The sequence below is a fragment of the Lepisosteus platostomus genome, chromosome 6 (genome assembly GCF_059453375.1).
Source record: "Lepisosteus platostomus isolate fLepPlt1 chromosome 6, fLepPlt1.hap1, whole genome shotgun sequence".
Classification (NCBI taxonomy): Eukaryota; Metazoa; Chordata; class Actinopteri; order Semionotiformes; family Lepisosteidae; genus Lepisosteus; species Lepisosteus platostomus.
The window spans coordinates 53,451,037-53,478,879 of NC_142616.1; the positions used below are offsets into that span (position 1 = coordinate 53,451,037).

The 27,843-nt window shown below is 34.2% G+C and overlaps 1 protein-coding gene across 14 annotated transcripts in view; it reads left to right on the top strand.

Annotated features, from left to right (window-relative positions):
* The first annotated feature begins 395 nt into the window (after window positions 1–395).
* chl1b (cell adhesion molecule L1-like b) overlaps window positions 396–27,843 on the top strand; it is a 109,789-nt gene continuing 82,341 nt past the window's right edge. For 4 of the 14 annotated variants that reach the window (XM_088636358.1, XM_088636357.1, XM_088636352.1 and 1 more), the window contains exon 1: window positions 399–796. The gene's annotated coding sequence lies outside the window, so the exon portion shown is untranslated. Of the gene's footprint in view, window positions 797–27,843 lie in introns of all 14 variants that reach the window. The other 10 variants (XM_088636347.1, XM_088636353.1, XM_088636356.1 and 7 more) reach the window with 6 other exon arrangements.

The window sequence follows — 27,843 nt, forward strand, 5'->3', positions numbered from 1 at the left end:
AATCCCCCAAATATAAGCCACTTTTTTAAATCTCATACTTGATCAGTTCATCTTGTACTTCTTTTTATCCCAGAAATGATTTCTCATTTCTTGAGTGATGCTGATTACCATGACAAAGAAAGAAAAATAAAAATGTTTATACTTGACGAGAATAACAAGGGAAGGCACGCTGCTTTGCAATGTGTACCACACCATAAGAGGCCTCTGTGAACAGGATATGATCGTACTTGTTTTGGAAATATTTCATGATGCGTTTTAAAACATTAGCAAAAACGTGTTTAATCGCGGATAGCCCTTCACCCTGCTAAAACACGCATTGTATTGTTTTTAACAATAAATGTGAGCCTATTTGTTCATGTTTTCAAATCCACAGAACGAAAAAAAAATGCATTGTATTTGGTTTTGCAAAGGGAAATCCTCAACATATGTGTGCTTTACACCAGTTCCTATTCTACCCTCTGAACGAGCTGCTCTCTTATGGGAGTGTTAAATCATTGCTGTTGTGAAGTCTGCTTCTCTAGAGAAATTTTGCAGGGTTTGCTTAGTTGCTATGGATTCCGTAAGGCTCTTGATGCTGGTCACGATTGGTGTCCTTCCTCTTAACGTCTTTGTAGGGGGAAACTGATTAATTTTTAGTGCTAGTGTGATAGCATCTGGGGAGAAGCACATTCATGTGTCATAGCTCCTCCTGCCCAATTGTGTTCATTTTGTAGTTTACTAGTGTTCTGCTACAGGGAGAAAACAGAAGTGATAAGCGTGCTCTCAGTTGCTGCGGTGGAATTAACATTCCCTCAAGGTAAGAAAAGTGTTTTTTTTTACCGTTTTACATGTTGTTTTTGTGCTCATTGATTCAAAACTTTTCCTGTTGATCGATATGTATAATTTCTTTCGGGACTTTGATGAAATCACGTCTTACAGTATATGCATGATTGTGAAAAGTGATTTCTTTTTAAAAGTTGGCAGTGTTTTTCAGCTGACAGGTATTCAAATTACATTTTTCTTCGGTTCCATAAGCTTTTGTTTAGGAAACCTACAGGTAAAAGGTGAAAACAGAATGTATTCCTTGAGAACCGAAGAAAATGTATATCTTAATAGAGAGAGGAAATAATAAATTACGATTTGAATGCAGGTGAAAGCGTTAAGCAGTGTTTGAACGTGTACTTTTGATAACTTGGTGTTTTGTGCTGCATGTGACAGTCGGATTCGGTGATAGATTTTAAAAGTTCATGTTTGCTAAACTCTGTCAGTCACAAGCGCCTCTTCTGTCTAATGTTTTGCCTGATATTTACTTTTTGTGTGTGTACACTGAAATACAATTTTAGAGTAACATCTCAAATGCATTTTCAAAATTAAACTTTATAGTTTAAAAATTGAACTAAAAACATCCTTTTGTTGCTTATTTTAAATAATTATTTCCATTAAGCATTCTATTTTATTAATTTTGAAGTTACCGTATGTATTAAGCATTATAATATTTGGAATACTATATGCGTGCATACCCAGGAACGAACGTGATAAAAGTCAATACCAATATGTTGCATAGCAACACCATCTTTAGCCTTATCGGTTTTTGCTGTACAGTATTTACAAGAGAAGAAACCGAAGTCTCTTTCAAATAAATTTGACATCTCAATATTTGGTGTTTCTTGTAGTCCACCCGTGCACTGGTGTTGTTCTTCACAATTCAAAATCTGTTTTTATCAGACGAGTAATTTCAGAAACCTAATACAGTAGTTAACTGTATAAAAATGTCAAAGCATATTAAGGTAGACTGTAAGGAAAAGCATGTCTGAATAGTAGTGCCAGATCTGTTTTTTTCCCAATGGTGAATGAATCAACGTTTGTGGTGACCATGCCTGTATAGTAGGATTAGGTATTGTATATTAACTGTCTTAATATAATATTAAGCTGTTAGAATAGCTACAATAATGTAATTAAGAACACAGTATAATATTTTCTTTTATTTTCTACACCTTTGTTTTCTAGATTATTTTGGAACTACTTTCTACAATTTAAATTAAATTTTAAAAAAATGCTCTTGGTGTATACCCATAAATTGACTTTGGATTTAATATGTGGGAGGAGTTATATACTTCATATGGATGAGTGCCATCCATTTTTCTGCTACTTGGTAACACATGTACACTTGGTAACACATGTAGAATAATAGAGGCTTCTTATCAACTTTGGGACATTTCAGTGCTAGAAACCATCAAGAAATGAACAGAAAAAGAAAAAAGTAGGTCTGTTGCTTATCTTTTTATGCTGAAATACACTGATTTGGATTTTACTGTATGTACTGTCTCAAAATAAATCAAGATATTTGTGGTATATATTTGCTTATTTTTGAAGATTAAACAACCAGGTGTGTCTGGCATTGTCCATGCTTGCATGTGTACGGTATGTACTGTACATCTGCAAGGTGCACGCAAAAGGCTTATCAACCTTTAAAACACAAATGTTGTATCAGATTCTTTATGGGATAGTAGTATTGTACAGCGATCAGATCTATTATTTATATTATATCTTATTGTGCTAATGAAAGTTCTTGCTACCTAAAGGTAATTGTTAAAATTCTACATAGACTGCTCTGTCATACCAAATGAAATGCACAGACACTATTTGAGACAGTGTAGAAGTGCTTTAGTAAATGCTGAGAAAGGACATTTAACTTACTTCAGATTATTAGAAGTTATTTCATCCTCCCACACCACAAATGGCCAACAACATTTATTAGCAAAAAATGTACCCAGTGTTCTTGTTTGTCAAACACAGTAGCCTTATCATTATAGGCTTAGTGGTACAATATTGTACTTTTGATCTGAAATAGACTGAAGATCCAATGAAAATCAGATGAAAAATGATGATATTGGAATGGACTTGCTTGAACATAGATGTTTACCAACACAGCACATAATGACCCTTTCCTCTCTTCATTACTTATATTAACTACACTGAAGACAAATGAGCTTATAGATGATTTTAAATAACTTTCAATACTTCTGGATCGCAGAACTCTTTGATGATGAGCTCTTTGATCACAGAATTCATGAAGATGAATTTGAATTTGTTTCTGCTGAGAATGTACAGGTGAGCGGATGGCAACATGTAATTAGCATTGACAGTATTAACTTGAGAACACATCAAAGAACGTATGAGAAGAGGAAAACGTGAAACAAACAATTTCTTCTTTAGGTGGAAATTATAGTAATGGCATCTGTGTTCTCTGTGTTTGGTCAATATTGAAACATTTCAGAATGTGACAGTGACCTGGGCTTTCAGCAATTGTGTTTGTGAAATGAATACATTCCTTCAGCTATTTGATCTGCTTATTTTTTAAATGTTTTGGATTTTAGGAGATATACAGTATTTAACTCCTATAATCTTGATTTAGTATGCTTTTCCCAGCATCCATTGCCCTGCATCATAGAGTGGAAGCTGTCAGAATTGTAATCTAGAAAATGTTTTACCTTTGTCCTGTGATCTGTAGCACCTATCTTCCAGCTTTTTCATATCATTGAGAACCAGGATTTTCATAATCTGATAATAACCTGATGATCTGGAGATGTCAAAATGTCACATTTCTAAAAAATGCCATTGAAAGTGTCTTTCAGCTCACATACTGTAGCTGAAAACAGGAATCCAACAGTATGCAGTGACTACCTTAATGTTTGAATAGACTGTCTTGAATCACAGTATCAAGAATTTTTAAAACGTGTGTGAAGTTTCTGACTGTTAAGGAGACATTAAATATATAGTCGTACTACATCCATTCCAGCTCATTTAGATTTTTTTCCTGCATATTGTATAACGTATATTGTATAAAAATGCAGTTCAATATAGTTATTAGATATACAGTAAGCCTACAGTACAGTACATGACTTTCCGTGCTCTGACCTTGCTTGTGAGGTTAAAATGCTGTGTGAGGGTAAACTTGTTTGGCAAGCTGAAAAAGAAATGAAATATTATGCATTTAAATTCAATGTTATCATAGCATAAACGTAACATAGTTAAATTTCATTTTAAAATATGTTTAAATGTAATCATGTCATAGTCCATGGATGTTCAATAAATATATAGGACAAATAATCATGGTCATAAGTCATCCTTGATGGGACATGAATGCCATATCATTTAATCTGTTTAAATTTGCTGGTTTAAATGAGACCTGAGATACAGTATATAAGGACCTCTTCTGTAATGCACAGAATTCTGTCACATTTAAGAAGATGTGATGCTATTAAGTTAGGTATCAAAAAGACTTATGCTGATTTATTACATCATAAATACATTTTAAATTAATGCTTAGTATCTGTTGTTTTTTTACTTGTGTTAAATAGCTTGGAAAAATACATGTGTACTTCTATACTTAAGAGGGGATGCAGTTTGAGTATTTGTGTAACCCCAGAAATGACAGAAAATGAAGGTCGTTATCTTACAAATAATCACATTGTATACCATTTAAGTAACATGCAGTTCAGTCTGATATTTTACTAATTGTGGTGGTCTGAACATGTTAGGAAATAGGGACTCCAGTAGTGCTGAAAAGACTTCTTTGTTTTCAGTGATACAATGGTTCTACGTTAGGAGTTGGAGATATGGCAACGGTCTGCTTCCAGTGATTCTTCTAAACACTAAAATGAAATCACTTGGAGCACTGGACTACATTTAAAAATGTTTTGTAATGTTTTGTAAAGTTTTTTTTAAAAAATTCCACCTGGTTTAACTGCATGCCAGTATGTAAATGCTGTATAGATTATGGACAAATGTACAGTAAATGGCACTCATTCTTATTACATCACATTGGAAAGCAGCTTGTTAAATGCATATCATATAAATATATTACAAATACATTCAACTGTGGCATTTTTCAGGTTTGCTTTAGCTGAAAATAATTTCACATTGGTTAGGTTTTGTTTGATGTTCAGTATGAATGATGGGGAAAAGCTAAAAGGTACACTTGGATCTTGCTAAATTGCATGCACTGTATTTTAGAAATTTATTTTTAAAGAAATACGGGACAGGTGTGAAAGGTACAGTACTGTACATGTAGTAATTATATTTCTGTGTTATAGTAAAGGAATTGAACATTTGTTAAAAGCTTAATTGTATTATTCTCTGATGGCAAGGGTCTTACTATGATCACTGTGCATGAGAAAGAAGATCTGTGTGATGAATCATATATTGCTTGCTTCTGTGCCCATAATGATGTGATGCAGCTCGTTAATCTTGACAGTCCACTGTAAAATGGTAGCTGGAACACTATAATTTTCAGTGTCAGGAAGTTTATTATATTCTGGAACTGTAGTATCCAAGTTTTTGCTTCAGGGGCAAAATATTTTGAAGGCTGTGTTTCATGCCTTTCACTTTAATATTTTCTTGTATGCCTCATTTACTTTATACGTTGCTGTGTTGAGAATCAGTCCCTCAAGGATACTGTAGTATTTAAAAACGATATACAATGAAAATATTGAATCCTGGGATGGATTTTAAGGATTCTGCTGTTCTTTGCAAAGTTCTTTGCTTTTTAACTAGTAGATAATACAGTATGTGTACTCATAAAGATTAGAAATTATTGAGACCCTGCAATATTGTTAAAGTGTTATTTCTTTTTAAAATATAATTTATTTTTAATGTAAAGAATGTATTACCTTGAGAGTTAAATAAACTGCATTACCCAGGTGCATACTACAGTTAATTGGTACTGTAAATGAGAAGGGTTCCCTTCCATATGTAAGACACATTGCAATCTTTTAGGATGGCAACTGCTATAAAAATGTAATGAGTTATTCTAATGTTTATTAAGTATTATTATACTTGCCAAATTAATTTTGGTTTCTCCAGATCTTCATATTAATCTTTCATAATAACCAGTGAGACATTACAATTTCTATTTTCAGCAAGTAATCATTTGAACTGTGAAATCGGAAAAAAAATAAAGTATTTTTTTTTCTCCAGTCAGAGCAACCATAGAGCCCGTATAGGTGGTTATGGTTTTCAGTTCCTCATGTTGTATAGTCATTACTATGTGTAGGCTCAGAAGAAAGGGGGAAAGAATAATTGCTCTTTTCTTTCTATGGCAGAATCTAGATTTTTAGCTCCTCCTAGTAGCAACTTGCAAGGACCAAAATGAATATGCCTGTATTTTGCGACTTGCTCTCTGCTACAGTACCTAGTGACACATGGTGCTGATGCCACTGTCTCTATGGGCAGTCATGACAGGCCTGATGTGGATCGCCTTCCTTGAGAATGAGTGGGAGCCTTGGGCAATCCTGCAGATCCTTGTGCTCTGGTTGCTGGGCTGGGGATCCTCATGATATGATGACTATGGTCATTTGCTGTAGCTTGGGCAAAGTTAAAGCCTCATTCTTCTCTCTTACCAGCTGCAGTCCTTTCAAGCACTCGTGTAGACTCAGAAGAGACAAAGGAACTATTGCTATTATGATTTTATTGAACATTAGTTACAATCTTACACTAGTTCACTTGACCTAGTGGAAAATTGCACCAACAAAAATGAATACTTCAGACAGATTCTCAATGATAGTAACATTGGTTCCCACCAGCTGCTTGGAAGAGTTCCTTGTATTAGCCAGAGTAAGAGGTTGCTTATCAGTTTAGATTGTGAACCTGGGCTTACACCAGTGAGCTGTCCAATTCAGCAATGCCCCAGACTCACAAGTTTCTAGCATTGTACATGTTTGCTGCAGTTGATTCACACCTATTGATTCACATTAATTTAAGTGTTCTAATGTTTCTGTGCAGATGATCACTGATAGTTGATGTTGTACACCATTTTATGAACTACTTAATAGTTTTCCACCATTTTCTATTAGGATATAGGGCTTGGTTTTGTTTGATTAGTTTTAACAATATTAATTATAGGTAAATATTAAAAAAAACTTTGAATCACATGTAACATGGTAAAATGACATGCCCGTTTTGAAAAGCATGTGTGTGGAATGCATGAGCATTTTCTGTGGTTTTCTGTAGCAGTCAGAGATTTCCTGCTTTGCAAAATAATTCTGTCATCTACCCTGAATTCTGTATTACTCTCTGTGCTGAATCATAATGAAGGCCTGGTGTACAGTACATTGTCAAAACAATTTCCAGTTACACCATCTATTTTCTAATTGCTTTATCCATTAGAGAGCCATGGGGGAGCTGGAGCCTATTTCGGCAAGCAATGGGCACAAGGCAGGATACACCCCGAACACAATACCAGTACATCACAGTGCACAAATAGACACAAAGAAGCACCCAATTATACCAGGGCCAGTTTTCCCAGAAGCCAATTATCCCACCAGTATGTCTCTGGACTGTGGAAAGAGTCCAGAGCACCTGGGGGAAACTCTTGTAAACATGAGAAGAACATTCAAAACTCCATGCAGACAGCACCCCAGGAATTGAACCCAGGGGTCAGCACTGTGAGGCAGCAGTGCTTAACCACTACACCATTGTGATGCCCTATCAAACAATTTCCCCGAAGAAAGGGAAAAAAATAGATGAAATTACATTTTTATGATGTTTTTAGTGCTTTTCAGTGAATGACATTTTATAACAGAAGTTTGGGAGGAAGGTTAGATCCTAATCCTTCCTGGTTCTGCTCTCTTACATGTATAAACATCTTGCACCTGGGACTTCCCTTCATGTATCTCTGTCTCACCCCTTCTGGCACCCTGTCTACACCCTGGCAGCAACTCCCTAGCTCACTTCTTGCAGTAGTGAGGGAGGGTTTGGCAGCCTCATGCTCATAGATAAGCTTCCTTTCTCTCAGTTAGGCAAGTTACATCAAATACCCTCCAAACATTTCACCTCTCTATGGCAGTCATTAGGATCTAAATGAATGACTGAAATACAGTAGATGCAGATAATGTGTATCAAACAAAACGGTGCCAACAAAGGTGTTTCAAATATGGAGATATTAATTTGATAATAAAACAAATTGTTATGTTATAATTAGTTTGGTAAGGATCATTATCGTTTTTACTTTTCATAACCAGAGCCAAAAATGTATTACAAGTTGAGCTTGGCAACTGAGCTCACATTCTAAAGTTAAACCAAAGTCAGCTTCATGATATAGGACACATCTCTTTAGGCACACAACATCATTCATCTTCGAAAGCTTCTTTCTAAGGCTGTGGATCCTACTTTGTGATGCAGAAAGTAGTAGGTTGAATTAGTCTTATTTCTACTCAGTTGGATTGAGATCTGATAATTGGTCAAGGCAGGTACTATACAGGTATCTATAAACTCCCTGCTGTAATGTTTTAGACAATATTTAAACACACTGCCAAGTTATATTACTAATTTTCTTCATTGAAGTGCACACATCATGCACGATAGCAGAATTACTTCAGTTTTTCAGAAATCTGTGATTGTGTAGTTCAGATGATAATTTAAAATTATCTGCACATCCCAAAATTTTTTGAAATCACTCTATCTGGATCTGCAAAGCCCTCAAATAAACTTACGTTGTAACAGGACTTTTCAATTAAGAGTCCTGACCAGATAAAAATGCATTCATTGTCATAAAAGTAGGAATTAATTCAAGACTTTGTAACAAATACAGTAGATCTACGGGATGTGTTTTGTTAAAACACATCAGGTTAATGTTGTGAAAATTACACTACACCACATTGTATTTAATATGGCCCTTTTAAAATAGAACCTACAGTATGTAGCCGCCTGGCACAGTGAGGCTAATTGCACTTCTCATAAATCTTCACTGGTGCAAGCAATTATAGTGATGAATCCATATCTGCTCCTCTAGGCACTCATAAAAATGCTGCTAAAGTACCTAAGGTTTTAACATTTTTACATCTACTTATGCTTTATGAAAAATGAAAGATATGCATTCTTGAGCATGCTTGGTTAGTTACTGTACTGTACAGTATGTGCAGTGTTTCTAAAACATTTAAGTATTTTATGCAATTTCCTGTTTTGCTTTTTTCCTAACAAATGAAGATGTTAAGTACTGTAACATTTTTAAACATCTACAAAAAAATTGCATTTCTTTTTTCTTCTGCTCAAAAATTGATTTGCTTTATGTTATATCAGGACAATAATTACTGCAATCATAATGGTTTGGGGTTGAGATTCCCCATTATATAAAATATAACAGAACGGAACATTAGTACAGCCAGTAGTTGAAAATGATCAATTACATTAATGCTGCATGGGCAATTAATTCGCAAAGGTAGGGCTCAAGGACGATCTGGAGGTGAGGTGAATGTTATTCCATGTATTCAAACTAACTGGAAACAAAGGAGGGGACGATCTTGATTATCACGGATTGCTGATAAGGGACATTTGCGTTTTATATCATACAGTAATTTATACTTTACTTTACAAGAACATGCAGACACCTGTAATGGAATGTTTATTGTTTTGTCATTTTCTTAAATATTTTAATAGATACTTTAAACAAACATGGACTCCAGTGTTCAGTTATAAGTGACAATAGTCTTTGTTTGCAAAAGTACAGTATTTCAATGTGTTTCATATTAAATAAAATACTTAATGGTACAGTATGATTGTGTTGAACCCAGCAGTTTATGGGTATGTTTTCAGAAAGTAGTCTTAAATTGTGAAAGAGAAAGGTAATATGATATACTGTAGTTAATATAGATTAACTATACTATACATTATAGTTAATCTATAATGTTAGTATAGATTACTACTAAAATAAAGAAAAAAGAAAAGTAAAATCTGAAGTTCAATATAGTCCAAAGAACAGGAGGTCAGAGTAGGAGGCTCCTGTGGGACTTCATTAAGGTGTTTGTTGTTCCTGTGGGTGTAGTGAACAGGCTGTTTTGAGCCCTGCTGCATGTAACCTGACAAGCTGGCTTATGTTGGATAACTGATGTTCCTTTTTTTGTGTTACAGATTTTGCTTGTGCTTTGCATATGACTATAGATTATAGTGTACTAGCACTTCAGCATCACATCTTTAACACAATTATAATATGATGCTCAGATGGCTATTCAGTACATTGTTTTGTTTAACAAAACTATTTTTATGGCATTCGTAGTTGCATTTATTTTTGAGAATCAGAATCATAAGCTGTTGAATTTCAATAATAAGGCAAACCATATCAAATGAATGATCATTACTTCAACAGCGATTTAACAAGAATCTAGTAAGAATGTTGTTAATGTTACTGTAACTAGACATTTCTGCAATGTACTGTAAGTTAGATGAGCTGATTTTGAGCAGTGTAGCACACAAAACACTTATTATGCCCTTTGTTTAAGACCACAGAAGCATGACCAGTTTACTGTAGTCAAATGTCAATAAAACAGTTTATGGATGTAATAAGAGTAGCAGCATAATATGAAAATCATTTTTGATCATTATATTTTTGTATATTTTCTGCTTTTTTTACCTGAGCATGTGAACAGTGGATTGTTCTGCCCTTTGGAATAAAGATATACAGTATGGTGTATGATTTAGACATAATTTAGTTTTGCTTACATTTTGCTAGGAACAGGCATACAGTATTCCAGGAGAAAGGGTGTAAAGGTTTTCTTTGGAACTCAAGTTATTTTTACTCATTATCTATAGGTAGCACAGTATATGCCAAGGTTATATTTTCAATTTAAAACTATATGTTCTGATACTGATTTATTCTTGCTGGAACAGTGTGACCAGACCATGTTTTAAATGAATTTTTGAGAAAGAAAACACTTTTAAAAATCACACCTGATCTTGGCTGAAACACATCGGTCGTAAAAATTGTCCTTGATATTGTGGAAGTGAAAGCTGTAAGAATTCCACATTTTGTTTTATAAATTACAAGTGCTGTACAAGGGTAATGCCAAACTGTTTGGGGCCCAAACCATCCATCAGTTTTGTGCTAGAAGGCTGTTCTCTTCCCCATCTACTTTAATTTAATTCTAGGAAATGCCCACAGCACTCTGCTCTTGCCCTTCTTCAATTTAAAATGTCTTGTGTCACTCAATAAGTTTTTATATTTAACAGAAATCTTCTGTAATTCCTTTTATATTTAATATTGCGTTCTAGGATATTGAATGTCTTTGCCTTATGGTTTTTAGGACTTTACTTGAAGTATGATATTTATTTTTAAATAACACTTCATTATGGTCAGTGGGACTCTCAGAGTCCCACCTTGGCTGTTAAGATTAATCTCACAAGTCATTTCTTTGCTGGGGTATTGTGTATCCTGTTGAGTTCAAGATCATGTGCAAGGATAAGATCGGTTTCTAAACCAAATGTACCGCAAAATGTTTTCATCAGGAAATTTGATCTAATTTTGTGTACAGTAGCTCACCCTTACTCAGGCTTAGTAATGTAAAATCCAAAAAATCTAAATCTGTTTATTTACTAATAATTTTAAAACTCTGTATTGAATGATCCTTTCCATTTGCTCAAAGACTGAATTTCAGAGAAAACCATATTCCTACCCTAAACATAGCTCTAAACATAATGTCCATTTTTTAAAATGTTATGAACACTTTACACACGATAGTTATAAAGGATCATGAATGTTGTTATACAGTTATATCTTGTGTAACCTCTAAGGAGGGACTTACACAAAGCCTAATTCAAAGGAAGCATAACCTTTATTTTTCTATGGACTGAAAAATGTTTTGACTGTCTTCTTTATCATATTATTGATGATTTAGAAAGTACCAAAGAACATAATATCATATTGTTAGAATATAGAAAAGAGCCTCTGATTAATTAGGTTTTATAGCTAAATGAATGGTCAGTTTTAAGATTCACTTTACAATACAAAATTACCTTATTTTGTTGTTGATGATCCCCTACAAAGGTGAGAACTGTAATGTGCGAAAGTAACTCTTAATCCAATTAGCCCAAAATACATGATCCGAATAATAAATAGGGCAGCTCCTTTTTATCACCTGCAGTTTTTAATATAAGGATTACCAACATTCATTATGTGCAGTGATTTATTTTCTAGTGGGCATGTTCAACACTTACAGTACCTATAAACTGGAATATCTTGTTTAGTAAAAAGGAGAATAGCCAATTTAGGACCTTAATCTGGAAAAATCTTGTTTAACTATGAACATTAACATTTTCACGGCTTTTTCCCATACATTTTCAATCCTCCTTGACAGCAACAGCAATGCAAGCATATGATCACAGTGTCTGGCAGATACTGTACACAATAGCAATTTTTGCTACCCAATAAACAGTTTTAACATCAGGCATTAATGGAATGAAAATGAGCATCTTTCTCTCAAAATGATCCATATTGTTTTATTATCTTTCAATAAAACATATTTTGCTCTGTAAATTACATTATAAAATTATGTTAAAAATAAAGGTGGGTTTGATGCATTTGAAATTTTATAAAAAACGCAGCTGGATACAGTATGTATGGTCTTTCATAAAAAGATAGACCAGAAAAGGGACTCACTGTCCTGTAAGAACAACACAAAGATAATATTTCCCATACATATCTTGTTGGAAACAAAATTGCACAGCGGTAAATCTTCATTGGGTTTTCAGACTAATTCTTCTAATTATAAATCAACAGATAAAGGAACATAATGAAATCTGTCTCCATGATGGGCCAGGCTGCATTAGCTAATCAGTGCGGTGCAGGTTTTAATGTACGCAATAATGCTGAGGTTAAAAGGAAGCCCTAGGGTATCGTTTCTTTTGTATTTTATTCACAAGATGTCTCTTTGACATTTAGAATTGTCTATTTTAAAAATAATACTAGGTTCTAAAGTTAAAGATTTATGTTCTTAAACTGGGTAATCAAGAACAGTTCTCTCATTTTAATACCTAGCATTACTGAAAGTAAACCAAATGAAACAAAAAGCACTGCAGAAAATCAGAAAGTCATCCAAGGACATGGGGCGTGCAGGTTTCATGTTGGCTACATGTTTCAGTCTAGCTAATTGTTGTATACTGTATGTGTGGAGATATATTTTGTTTCTTATTAAATAAAACCTAGAATAGACCTGGTGCCCTGGTGTATTGGGTTTCTGCTAGTTATTTCTCTCACAAAATCATCAAATGCCCTCATCAATCAAAAAATCACATATCTGATGTTATGATGAAAACCCACTGGGTATTTGCTTTACTGTCCGTCTTATTATGAGGTAACCCATGAGTTGGCACATGGGTTCCTGCTGCTACATAAAAATGTGATATCCCTGGGTTTGATTCTATCATTAGATACCTACTGTATCTGGGTGGAGTTTGCATATTCTCCTCATACTCGCTTGTATATTGCCTGAGAATTATGATTTCCTCTCACCTCTCAAGGCCATGCAGGAAAGATTTGATCAATTACTTCAAAGTGTCCTTCTAGGGGTTAAGTCCCTTGTCCCTGTGAGGAAGGGAACTGGTCGCCCTTTCTCATTACTCTGCCCTGTCAAGAGCAGCTTTGCTGCCCCCCTGTTCTGTGCTCAGAATCAAATACAGGTTCCACAGAAAGATAGAAAGATAGCATCGTGTGCTGATTTACAACGAGGATTGGCAGGCAGGTCAAAATCACAGAAAGATAGAAAGCTAGCATCGTGTGCTGAGTTTACAACGACGGTTAGCAGGCAGGTGAAAATCTTTTATTCAGTCTTGGCTGCTGATAACTAGAACATAAAAAAATAAGAAAGGTTGCAAATCAGAGGTCATTTGACCCATCTGTCTTGTTTTGGTTATTTTTCTATTAGAATTACAATGGGATCATGATTAAAGTGGTATTTGAGATGAGCTGTAATAATTAAAAACTATTTACATGGTAGACTCAGAGTAGATTAGTTATACAAAACAAACATTTTTTTCCACAAAGACGTCACAGTGATGGTCTCTTTATGTCTCTGTCAAGTGACAAAATTTAGAAGAATTTTCTATAGACAAATACAAATGTCAGCTATAATTAAGAAGGCAGAGTACAACATAAAGGAAAAGAAAATATGCTCAAAGACATTTCATGCTGACAATACAGTATACTGTATAAAATATAGCAAATCACTGCTTTTTAAAGTATTGTTTCTTTAGTATTGCTTCTTTTCACTGTTTATTCCTATCTTTTATATAGACTTTTTAAGGTAATTAGATAACTTGCCTTGTTAGTCTTTAATAGCATTTTAGTGGCACTGATTTAGCTATTAACTGTTTATCTAGAGAGCGTTGAACTCTAAGCACGAAGAAATAAACTGCCTCATGCATGGAGAATAGCACATGTGGGTATTGTCTTGTCTGCTCACTTAAGACATTGGCTGTCTAGAGCCAGAGACAAAGGAAAAGCAAAAAGCAGACAACCAAACAAGCATATTTTGGATTTAAACATTTAAAAATGTTCCATATGATGTCTTTCAGCTTTTATGAAACATTTTTCCTTCCTACTGTCATTGATACAATCTTTGCTTTTTATCATTCCTTTTGCATTCATGCCTTTGCACTGCAAATTAATATGCAGTCAAACTATATCAGTGCATTTCTGTCCAACTTTAGCTTATTTCTATTATCTCAATTTCCTTTGTAACCTTAGCATTACACCAAATCAAATAAGTTTACCAGGCATTTATCTCAGAATCCCACTTCTTTATCAAACATGTGATTGGTGTATACAGTACTTTAAAAATACATTGCTATAAAAAACCTTAGTTTAAGCTTCCAATATATGCAGTCATACAGTATATTCACATTTTATATACAGTAGAATAGCACATTGTATTTAAGAGACCTTTTTGAGAAAACAAAATAAGATTTTTGTTGTTAGTTTATGCAGAATGAAATCATCCACAAATTTCATTATTTCTGCAAAAGTTCCTTTTCATTTCATTAATGTATCCTGCCCATTTTAACTATATTACTGCATTGTTAATGCCAGATCTCTTAGGCTTCTCAGACACTTTGTAACCACAGTGCTACACTGCACCACACTGAGTTTACTTTGAATTTAATTGAGGAAAAATATGGAAATGTCAATAATATCCACTTCACATTCTTGACAATAATACTGTTTGCACAAAGCAGAACATGCAACCAACAAATAATAAAACATAGACTCTGCAAGACTATTTTTGATTCTGTGCAGTTTCAGTACTTAATACTGTATTTGCTTTTTCTGGAAATTTTTCATTAGCTGAGACTTCTGAAATGATACAGTATAAAGGTTTTAATACTAAACAATGAACTGCTAATGATGCTTTGTTTTCTTTTCATGTCACAACACAGAAATACATTTTGACAAAGACCCCTTTCGGTTTTAACAATCACCTTCAAAGGCAGCTGAAGCAAACAAAAGCTTGTATCTTTTTGATGACGTGGTGAGACATTATATACGGTTTGTTGTTGTAGTGTATAAAATGCAAATGGATCCATAAGTAGAATTGCGCTGATCTTCAAACAAAGATCTAAAAATCTATGGGCTGCTGCACTTCCACTTGAAACAAAGTAAAATAAAAATATAAAAATGGTGTTGTTTTTTTTGCTTTTTTTGTAAATCAGTAAAGAAGTATTTGCTTGCTAAAGGTAAGAAATTCTAAATCACATATGCAAAAGTACACAATCAACAGCATCACACAGTCCTTGCATAGTCCATTTTACTCATATTCCTTTAGACTTCATTGTAACTTCAAGCCTTTAGGCAATTTCTTTCTTAAACGAAGTAAATCAATAAACAATAGAGAAGGTCTTAGAGAAATCTAGCTTTGAAGTCTAAAGCCATGGCAAAGGAAACATTCCCATCAGTGCTTTGCAAGAAGGAATGTTTTTGATAAAGCTGATACTCTTGGTCAGGTCTTTCGACAGCTCTAAAAGTTTCTCATTGTGCTGTTTCTACTGCACTGAACAAAGTAAGTGGCATATTTCATTTTTAATTGGAACAGTTTGGAACTCTTGCAGTGCATGGCTCATTTTATACATGATAATAAAGTTAAAAGTAGTCCAGCACTTGTTGTCAAGGTACTCATTTTACTCGCATTTACAAAAAAACAATTAATACTGTACTTTTCAAGACCAATAATAACATTTTTAGAAAATGTTATCAAATATATGTCTTGCTTAACTGCTTTATTGACACATTGTGTAAATAAATTATTGTTAAATAATTATTAAATTATTGTTAAATAAAGAAGATAAAACAACAAAACAATTATTGTTAAATAAAGAAGATAAAAAAGTAATTGCAAATATTATTAATTGTAATCTGCAAAATGCCATATCTGTTTTTTTTAAATGATCACTTACATTTTTGTGTTTTCAGCTTTTTGCCTGTTTATTAAGAATTCAAATATAATTTAAAAATTGATTATTGTCAAAATAAGATTTACTGTAAAGCAATAATTAGTGTCTATATTTTGATCTGACTTTTGTTGCTGAAAAATGAGTTCGATTTTAGAGAAATCTAGTTTGAAGCAATCCTCCAGCAATTAAATGTACATCAGTCTACAGAGACATTAAAACCTATTGTAGATATTTACAATATAAGCAATAAACCTAGTCTGATTGTAAACTTCAGTTTAGTGTTTAAAACACCTGATATGCTCAGAAGTGTTGTAATTTTATTGACTGTACTTCAGAAATACTCTAGCTCAGGTCACAATTTTTAACTTACAGTACTTGCCACTAAGTACTTGCAAGCAATACAGCTAGTACAGTATGTTATTCTACTATTAATTCTATCCACAGTGCCTATTTCTAATATTCCATCTGGGATTCCGTGATTGAAGCAAATGAAGAGCCCTAGAGTCCACATTCATGAATACCATATGTTTGCTTAGCGTTTATTCCACCCCAAGTCTCTTCAAAATATTCCATTATAATATGCAGGAGTGATATATTATGGTTAAATATTTTTTTATTTATTTCACGTTTTGTGCCTTAGCCCTCTTTAGCTTTAAAATATAGTCCTCTTGGCTTGCATTTCACATGAAGGAATTTCTGCTCCTGTGTAAGCTTGACATCTGAGACTGATTTTCTCAATTTCAAGGACATCTTTTATTCACAGACTGTATCTTCATTTCCTACATATAACATATCTGTAATCATAAACAAAAACTGTGAACCTGTTGTCCATCTATTAATAGAAAGTCATATATTTGTGGCAGTTATCACAGTAAATTGAATCCTGTCTCAGAGGCATAGGGCAGGATGATGCCCTGGATGAGAATGAATGAAGCCAACTAATTTTCTTTGTTTTAAAATAAAATATTTCCATGTAAAAATATTTTAAAATACATGTGAATACTTTCTTCTTTACATTGTTTTGCAGAAATGAAAACACTTAATTATTAAATCCTTAAAAGGAAGAATAACACCTTGTATGTGCTTTTGCAGATTAATGGTAAAAAGTGATAAAACTCTAATTACTGAATATGAAAAAGGGGCAGTCACTATACGTTTACTGGCATGTAATCACAGTGATAGTGTTCAACAAAAGGATTTGTAGTAGATTATGTTTTGATTTCTAAGAAAGTTGTTTAGGAAAGTTAATTTCTATGTGGAAAATTACCCAGGTGTAATTTGCAGTATCTGAAATTATGCCTCAGTCTTTCCTCATCTCCCCAACCCTCCCAGGTTTGCTGTATTTAACACATTTTCTCTTTATGTTTGCTGAAACGTCATTGGTTAAATCTGTACCAGTTTCCATTGGCAACCTGTATCTCAGGGGGCTTGCTTTGATGAAATCATCCCACTGTGTGTTGCCTCTGGCACTGGTATACGTGTTCTTACACAAACCTGTCCATGGGCATTGATGTCTCTGGGGCTTGCTTTGTGCTTTTTAATTGTCTTATGTGTGTAAGACTTCTGGATGTAGTGCATTCTTCTTCTTCTCTTGCCTATTACTTGCAAGATGCGCGCTCAAAATAGCCAATGAGATTTCAAATATTTCAATATTTCAAATTCTGCTTGCCCTTTGTTGCTTGGATCCTAATCTTAGTATGGTGCCCTAATTTCCTGTATGTGTCTTAAAATCTCACTACGTTTCCTTATGCGCACGTGTATAGTCTAGAGACATCCACCTTGCCTGCTGTATCATACAGTATATAATGTCTTTACCTCATAAAACATCTTGAAATAGCTTTAATATTTCTTTTAAATTAATAAATTAGGGCAAACACTACTGCTCTTCCCTGGGACCACATACTGTATGGCTCTTGAGAACATGCCTTTGAGTTGATTGCAACTGAGTATGTATTCATTCACCAAATGCTTCTTCCTCCAATATGAATGACACTCAGATTAGCACTTCTTCATTCATTAGGGAACAGACTCAATTCTTCCAGATGAATATGGACATGCTTTACTACCCCTTGAAGTGTGTTTCACTACTTTCAGCTGGGCCTGCTTTCAGAACAGTGCCCTCAGTGTTTCCCCCAAAAAAACAAGTGAAGAAAGTTTGGCAACAGTACAGCAGCATGGACTAAATATGTTTCCAGTTAACAATGCTCCCCCAAAAACATGGACTTGAAGTAAACAAGTACTTCAGTTCAGTTTTTTTCACATCTGTTCATTTTGTAGCTTGAATGACATATACTGTATTCATGAATGCATCTATTTATAACATTATATAGCAATTACAGGCAATTGAAATTGAAAGTTATGTAAATGTACATAAACATAATTGTTTTAAATGTTTCATGAGTGAAATAGTATGCATGGAATTGTCTACAGATTTTGTGTTGTATTAGTTTGGAGAGTTATATAAAGTAATATCTAGTGTTTACAAATGCTATAATATACAGAATATTGACTATCCGAATGCATACAGATTTGTCAAGAGAGACCACTGTTATAGCTATACACACAAACAATTTTATAAATATGAGATACTGTACATGACAAAGTACTTTGTTTTACAGGGCATTTTTTAACCATAACAAAACCCTGTCTTTGCAGTGTCATTGAGTTAAAACATATGCAAATTTTTCTTGGGTATCTCAGATAATTGCATCTCATAATAAGAAAGAAAGGAGTAATTAAATTAAAGATTAAGTATTTTGTATAATATGTTGGTTTTAAAGGAGTGGTAGAATTTTGCTAGAGAAGGGACACTCTTCTGATGTGTTGAGATCTTTTAGGGAGGAGCGATATTGTATGTATTCTTGTTATTTTCTTAAATTTCATTTTTAATTATTGTGTCAAAAATGGATGCTAGAGAATGCTGACCATTCAGGGCAGAACAGTCCCCAAGGTTGGGGGCTGAGCTTTAGGATATGTGTAAAATATTTTAATGAAATAGAAACTGCTGTCATCTTTCAAAATGATCATTACCAAATACATTAAAGTCACTATAATGTATGACAAACACTAAGATATCCATGTTTTATAATGTTTCCTGTTTTATAAAGTTTAAAAACTAATCATTGTAAAATGTATTATAAGCCATTGCTCTTTTAAGGTATAAGGTGAGGTAAAGTCTGAATGTGTGAGATATTAGATGTCACATACAGTATGTAGACTCAAAACAGGAGTACTGTATAATGAAACTGAGGATTTGTTAAAAAAACAGAAATTTCCTTTGCCGACTCAAGCTCTTGAGCTGACTGGTTACGTATTGACCTTTAGATGTCTCATGAGCGTTCTATAGTGTACAAAGCTTTCAATTCTCTGTATTGTGTCAGATAATACTGTGAGGTTGTTCTTATGCTCTTTCCAAACTGTTGCTAAGCATGAGTGACACATACAGAACATACTCATAGGGTCATACTGTCAATGCACCGCACCAGACAGCCATCACTGCAGAAAGAGAAAGGGATATTATTATAATGCAGACTGAACTTAGGTAGTAGTCCTTGATTAATGGCACCCTCTGTTTTTCTGCTGTGACAGACTCATTTGTAGATGACGTGAAAAGAATAGTGTTTTATTCCTGGGCTAATGACCATGTAAATTATTTTCTTTTAGAATCGATTGAGTGCCGCCGTTTTGATGCACATTCTACAAAACATACAGATGAAAACAGACAATTCCCATAGCATTCATTGAAAAGGTTACAGTTTTCAATGAAAAAGTCATGCCATCTGTTCAGTTAATAAATGTAATTAATATTTTTAATACCTTCTACTTCACATCAGAAGACATTTTAAACAGGGTTTTTAAAGAGTAATATTTTAGTGTAGGGAAATGTGATTTTATTTTTTCTACAGACTCCCAAAGTGATCTTAATTGTTGTCTCCGTCCTCATTTATCTTCATTTAAGGTTGAAATGGGAAATCCATAGCATGGAAATTGTTTTGTTTACTGATACCAAAATTGTGTTGAAATTATGTCAGCAAGCATAATAGGGGTGTGTGGTGGGCAGTTTTGTTATCCCTAGACTCCCAATTAGTCTGAAACAAATCTGGTGTAAAACAGCATTAATGTGTAGCATTTTGGGTAAAATTAAGCAAGACAAGTCATAATCTATCGCTATAAGAAATACTCTTTAATTTACAATATCTGTTATTACAATGTAATAATTCAACGCAAATGTGCTTTTTAGCTCACTGTACATGAATGCCACAGAAAATGGTTAGAACGAAGTGTCATTTATACTGGCTCTTGAATGATATAAAGTTACTTTGCTCTACTAATTTGCTCCAGCTAATGCAAAAAACATTTTCAAATCAATCAGGCTTTTCTAATCTGTTTATTACCAGAATGCAAAGCTAATAACACAGTGATGAAGACTTCTTGGTTTAGTCATGTGGATGTTAAAGCTTTAATGGCATAGTGATTGGCATTGCCATCTCATGACACTGGGGCCCTGTGTAAATTCCTGTGGTGGATTTTTACATTAAGTTTGTATCCTCCCCCTGTGTTTATGTGAGTTTATATCTAGTGTTCCAGTTCCTAGCTTCTTGGTAGACTGTAACGGGAGCCGATTCTGACTCCCGTGTAGTGCGTATTAAGAACCCTATACAGACGGTCAAATCCAAAAGTGACTGGAGAAGGGCTGCAGGGAAAACACGATGAGGAATAGAAGGGATGGTGAACAGGGGGCAGTGCCGACAGTGATCAAGATCAAGTGCAAGGGGGGAGCGCTGGCAAACAAGTCCAGGGGGAGTCCAAAAGGGAAAAACAGGCGCAGTCCAAAATCCAAAACCAGGTAATCCATCCAAGACGGATTAAAATCCGGAATGGGATCCAGAACAGGAACAGGGGGTTAAAAACAGAATGACAAGGCCAGGCGCTCCGAGGCCCGGAAGCCTTAGCCTTCAATCCGCGGACATAGGGCGACCTGATGCTAGGCGGGCCTCCGGGGCATCCGTCTTCAAATGCAGAGCCCCGAGCTTCCAGAGCACTGGGTATAAATAATAGATGGAACAAGGGGCAGGTGAACGTGATAATGAAACTAAAATACAAAAGGGTTGGAGCTCCCTCTAGAGAAGGGATGACCATCGTGACAAGACTGGCCCTGGTGTGTGTATGTGTTTTTATATGTGCCCTGTGATAGACGGGTATCCCTTCCAGGCTGTATCCTGCCTTTTGCCCATCGCTTGCAAACGGATAAAACCGTTGGAAAATGGATGGATGGATGTTTAAGCACATGATCCTCTAGGCATTTTGTTTTCAAATTTTTTTTTGTAGAGACTACAGCAAATTAAACCGGTGCTGTGTACTGGTTGCTGAGAAATGTTAATTTCCAGATTGTCTGAATAATACTTAGCTATAAGGATTTCCTTTGAATAACAAAGCAGTCCGGACTTGCCAATGCCCACAGAAGTTATCATTTCGACATAAAAATGTCCTCTATATCAAATTTTAATCTTCATATTTGCATAAAAGAATGTGGATGTTTGCCTGTTACAAGGAAAACTGCATTAAGCTTAGGTCAGGAGAAATTATGTGTGAAGCTTCCTTTACTGTCATTTTTACGGTGAACCTCTGATCACGAAGCTCATTTTATGTCACACTCTTTTCCATTATCTGTCAGCTTGATAAATTGTGCCTTTTGTTCCATGGAAATTGATCAGAAAAAAGGAAATAAAATGCTTCACAGATTTGAACATAAGAAAACAGTAAGGTGTTAACATTAACATAGTTTAAGATCATATATTTAAAATATATTTAAATAAACTATTTAAAATCTAGTAAAAGGTAGAGATTTGGCTTCTACAATGTACTTTAATTTTGAAGTACAGTTATCTACATGAAAATTGGAGAGTGTGGTATATTAATAGACTACAGTATTTTACATGCGCAGATCTTGAAAGACACCCTCATAGTTTTGCTGTTCTTTTATTATTTTAACGTATTTGCTAGTCATGGTTCAATAGGTTAAGGAGCTTCTTTTGAAAGAGCTGGTTCACAACCAATATTCAATGGCTACTCAAAATACAACATAACAAAGAGGTAGTTCTGAATGCACAAATTCATATAGAAGAATAAGAGCACAAACAAGGCAGAAAACATGTTGTCTAACAGATTTGTATTCCAGTTGATAGTTTCTGCACTGTAACAACACTGGTTTCAATTAGCATTGCTGTCCACAGTGCATGTATACATTTATAAATATTCTATATATTTAAAATCACTAGAAACTGTATAATATATATATACTGTATATACAGTAGTTGTATAATATCCAGCTATACTTTATCCTTTCTATATACAGTACTGTATATATCAGATCACTTGACCTTTAAAAGGTTGTTTTGTTGTTTTTATTCAATTGTATTCAATTATGTTAGCCAGTTAAAGTATTGTAAGTTTTTGTTTTCAGCTAATTATAACACAACACATTGAAAACATAAAATATATTATAAAACTATGTGATAACATAATAATGTTATTGAAAATAATGTGATTACTGTATATGTATTGGAATTTTATTCATCCAATATTGCATTTGTATTCAGTATTAAAGGTTAATAAATCTTATCATAATAATTTACAAGCACTTTCATTCGTCACAGTGATGAAGATTGTAGAATTTCAAATGTATCTAAATGATTATTATTCAGTGCCTATGCTTTGTTTTTTATTCTGTGTACAAATAAAATATTTAAACTGTGCCTTATATTAGAAGTATGTGAGCATGCTTTTATGCTGCTTCAAGTCTGACAGTTTGTCAAAGAATAAAATGGAAGTGCTCCTGTTGGTTAACTTGCTGTCTATGCCTCACCAATTCTGTAGTTCTGCTCTTAAAAATGTAGTAAAGACAAAAGACTACCTATGTGCATAATTTGTCTTTTTGTTTATTTGTGTTATATTTATTATATACTACTGTATAATACAAATATTTTTGTGTTATAACCTTTGAAGAGAAAGGGGCAGAGTAAAAGGTACTGTATGTACTGTATGTACATCGACTTTCAGCTGATATCAGTAATGGACAGCTCAGCGCTTTTTTATTTTCCAAAAGGAAAAATAAAACAGATAAAATAGAGCGGTTCTTGTATGAATCCTCAATAAGCAAATATAAGACAAAACATCCCAAGATTAGCATCCAAACAAAGAGACAAAAGATACTTCAAAAGGCAAATTGCACAATACTGTACATGTGGCTGTAAACATTCCATTTCCTCCCTTTACCTTGTTCGGTTCTGCCATACATCCTCTCTAAAGTCATCAACAACCCAGATGTTTTTACTAATAACTGCTAATAATCTGTCATAAATAATACATCAAAGGCACCCTGTAGCGTTAAGGATGTGCAATTGGTGCAACATAAAATACTGTGTGTCAAACGTGGCTGGCGTGAAAACTATTTGAGAACTGCTGGAAATAGAGAATTTAAAAAATGCTTGTTTTGCTAATAAGGTACCCGACAGAGTTAGCAGATGTCTGTAGTAAAGAGATCTAAGATCACAATGCTGTGGTAGGGTGAGGACTCATTTTCCTCTGTAAGCAAGGCACTTGAAGTGCCTGAAATGTTCACAACACAAATGGAAAGTAGTGTACTGTTAATGTGGAAAAAATCATTATTGTTACAGTCAGGGCTGTCTTTTAAATGTATTGGGTGTCATTCTGAACAGGCATATAAGATTTAAAAGGTCTGAAACAAAAACAAAAAATCCATTATTGTCTACTGTGAAGTAAATAGTTGTGACTCCTGATACTGATGTATCGATAGCTCACACCTCCATTATCTCCTAGGAGTATAATGCCCTTATGTCTCTCAACATTGTTTGAAGAGCTCCTGGATTTGAGTGTAATTTCTGTTTTTTCTTCATGTGGTGCTTGTCTTCATTTTCCGCCTGAAGAAAAGCAAAAATGCACACGTGGAAACCTACCTCCCACGGAAAGCAAAAATGTTGCAAGGGGGAGTCATAGGATATTTCGTTGTTCACAAAATGATTTTTTTTAAATGTGTGCTAAACTGTGGCTTGAAATGATGCCAATCCCTTCCCCCATCCCTGGGTAGAAGGATAATTCAAAGAAAAATGCCCAATTCCCCCACCTACTCTACGTCTGCTGGTGAATGGTTTATGCACAGAAAGGGCCTTCAACTCCCATCCTTGATCAAATAAGAATATAAGAATTTGCTAAATCCAGCTAATTCCAATTTAAGTATCAAATCTATCCAGCTCCTGAAAAGAATTCATAGAATAAAACACAATGTCTGCAAAGGACTAATCCATACAAGGGGATACCCTAACAGACAAGAGTTTTTCATTGCAGTGAGTCTTTGCCGGGAAGCGAGCATGCCATGGCTAACAATACACAGTATAAAATCCATGTTTATAAAGAATGTTATTATTGATCAACTAAACAATTACTTATATTATTCTAATATGGTTTACACCTGGGATTAGTAAAGATCCAGTCTTGATCCAGATCCAGAAAATCTGTTTATGATTTTCATTTAATTGTCAACAGAAGATCTGCAGGCATGACATAGATTGGGGGGAAATGACACCATTCTGCAGTGAAGCTAAAACGTTTGACATGGTGTCAGCAGATATGTCCCACTAATCATGTTGCCATTTAAATGTGAAGTGACAACAAGTGAATTGACTGGGAAAGAAGTTTTTTTTTAATGTAAGTCACTTCCCACCTGACACACCTTCAAGCAATCTGGTAGGCTACTCTGGTAGGCTTCTAAACATCTGTTTTAGAAATCATAAAAAGGTAAAATATGACGTCTAAAGAGATCCAAGAGTAACTCACTCTTTTGCTTAAAATTCCTTTCTATCCAGCAATCTCAATTTTAGAATGACCAAGGGAGAAAGATCTACAAAACTCTCATTAATAGACTCTTTCAGTAGGGCAGGGAGCAGAGAACAAATGGTTTCATTCATCTGTGTCCAAAATGCTAATGCTGCTGGCTCTTAACACTTTTATAGGGGTTCCCATGTCATTCTGCAGCTGATGAAACCACAATGACAGCCATAAGATGGTATACATCTGCATGCCTTAACTTCACATACTACATATTAGCTCTCTGTATTTATGGTTGAATATATCTTAATTTTATGCATAACAAATTAAAATATTTTGAAAAACATGGATTTAATCCATATAGGCATGTTAAAATAATATGTATCATGCAAACCTATAATTTAAACCAACAGATTTTTTGTCATTCTTACCATTGCAGACGGCTTACCTGCTACTGAAAAACAATTGACATATCCACCTATTTTAGTATGTGTTCAATACAAACATCAAAATGACACCAACTAAAAAAAAAAACTGTGGCAAACCTGTAAAGTATTGTCCATGAATGTAATATGTGTTTTAAATGACAATTACTCTGAGGTTTATTTTAAAATGATAGATTTGCCCTATTTGCCCTGTTTTTTTAGTATCTACAGTATGTCTAAGTTCACTATATGAAGATTCTATATTTAGACATTCTGAATGTGACTGACATTGTTACAGTTTATAATTTGGGTTTTTTAGTCTGACTTTCATGGGCATTAAAAAATGTACTGTCGCAGCAAAAAAGGAAGTTAGAGATTTAATTGCTTTCTGTCAACAGGGGTCTAATCACCAGTCATCTTCAAATGTTCAATCTCAGCAGTACAGTATGCTTCATTAGAAGGAGTCTAATTATGTCAGTGAATGAAAGTGATACTGTATTACAAAGCTTTAATTAAAATACAATTTTCTAAATTGATTTAGTTTCCACAATAAAGTATTTTACATTGTATTTCAACAGTATATACTGTATATATTTCCATTCACAATCATAAATCCATTTGTTATTACACAAGAATCTTGGCAATATGCAGTACACTATGTAGATATACAGTACAGTACATATTAACCTAAACAAAATGCACACATTAAATTAAGACTCACTGAAACATGAACTGATTGATTTATGTCACTTTATGGAACTTAAAGCGTTTCATTGTAATGCATATCACTTATCAAGACTATTTTGTTATATCTAATACTGTGTAATGAGCAGGTCTGGTCAAGGACAGGCATCAGACCATCCCAGTGAAATGCTTTTGCAATTATATTAATGATTTCAGTCGGTAAGTATCATTTTGAAGCTTTATGATTTTAACCCAAGAACGTTGATTGCTATCTCACATGTAGAATTACAGCTCTGCTGTGCCCTTGATCCTGTTTATGTGCTCAATAGCTGTGGAATCTAGCATTGTTCTAACACGCTGCTGCTGGCAGATGTCATGATATTTCTGGAATGCCATAAAAGAAAATGGTCAAATGGAAGGTGTCAAAGAGCATTTACTCTTGTGCATGCTGGGGCAAGTCTGTGTGAACAAATTTGATTTGCTTGCTTATAGGTTATACAGTAGATTGCAGTTACGAAACATTATGCAGTTTGACAGTGATTTCATGTTTGTCTTTGCTAGCCATTTTTTTAAAAATCTTTGAGAACTTTATTGTTAATAATGTTTCATTTACAATGCATTTTGGCTTACAGTCTCTTATATTTATATTAATTTCAGAAATATTTGTATTTAATTCTAATACTTTCAGAAGATTCCTTTTATTCTTTTAAAAGAACGTGTATGGTTTAGAAATGAAGAATAAAACACATCCACACTTTAGAGTGAGATAATTGTTGAATGATAAAAGAGTTCCACAGCTTTTCTTGAAAGAATGTATATTCCTGAGAATGCTGTTTTGTATACAGCATGTCTTACTTTCTGGTGAAGTAGTAAAACTGGCAATGTTTATTTTATCACTGACTCTAATAGCTCACATTTCAAATTGAGGGAGAGTAATATACTTTTAATATTGTAATTAATGTATAGACAAAAGACATTTAAAACACTCTATATTCAGATGAAACACCAGATAGTATGTGATACTGTATAAACAGTAGATAGATTGTTGTAACTCTATAACTGCATAATGTTGCTAGCACTTTGGTATGCTTCATGGTGTGGGACTCCTGTGTAAAAGAATGTTAAGAATTGATTTAACTGTAGAAAATACTGAACTGGAAAATCTCAAATAAAAGTTCTCCTTTGTCATTCAGGGGTGAATACATATAAATTAACTATATTAATCCAATAAACTCACCAGTACTTTCAGTGTTTTTGTTTCCTGTTAAACAAAGAGGGGAGAAAAATGAAATCACTATAGTTGTAACATTTGGCCCAATACATCATACTGACAAAGTTTTAGACTGCTCTCATGGAGAGACGTGTCGCTATAACAACGCCCCTGTTTCAAAGGATTTGTGACCATCTGTGTTGTTTAGAGGGGAACAGGGAACTTCTAGCAAAATTGAAACAGGTGCTGCTGTCATGACTTGAGGCAGTTACCAGGGATAAAATTGAATTCTAGGTTTCCCCATTTCAGTGTCTTAATGAGTAAAAAAGAGGATGTCTGGAGGATAGATTTTAAGCAAACTAATGAGTACAAAGGAACTGGGACAGTAGTAGGAGGCATCTGAAAGTAATTATTTCCTTATCTGGGGCTATAGAAATCCATGGATAAGACTGATACTGCAGTAATGCTATCTAGGTCATAAGAAGCCTT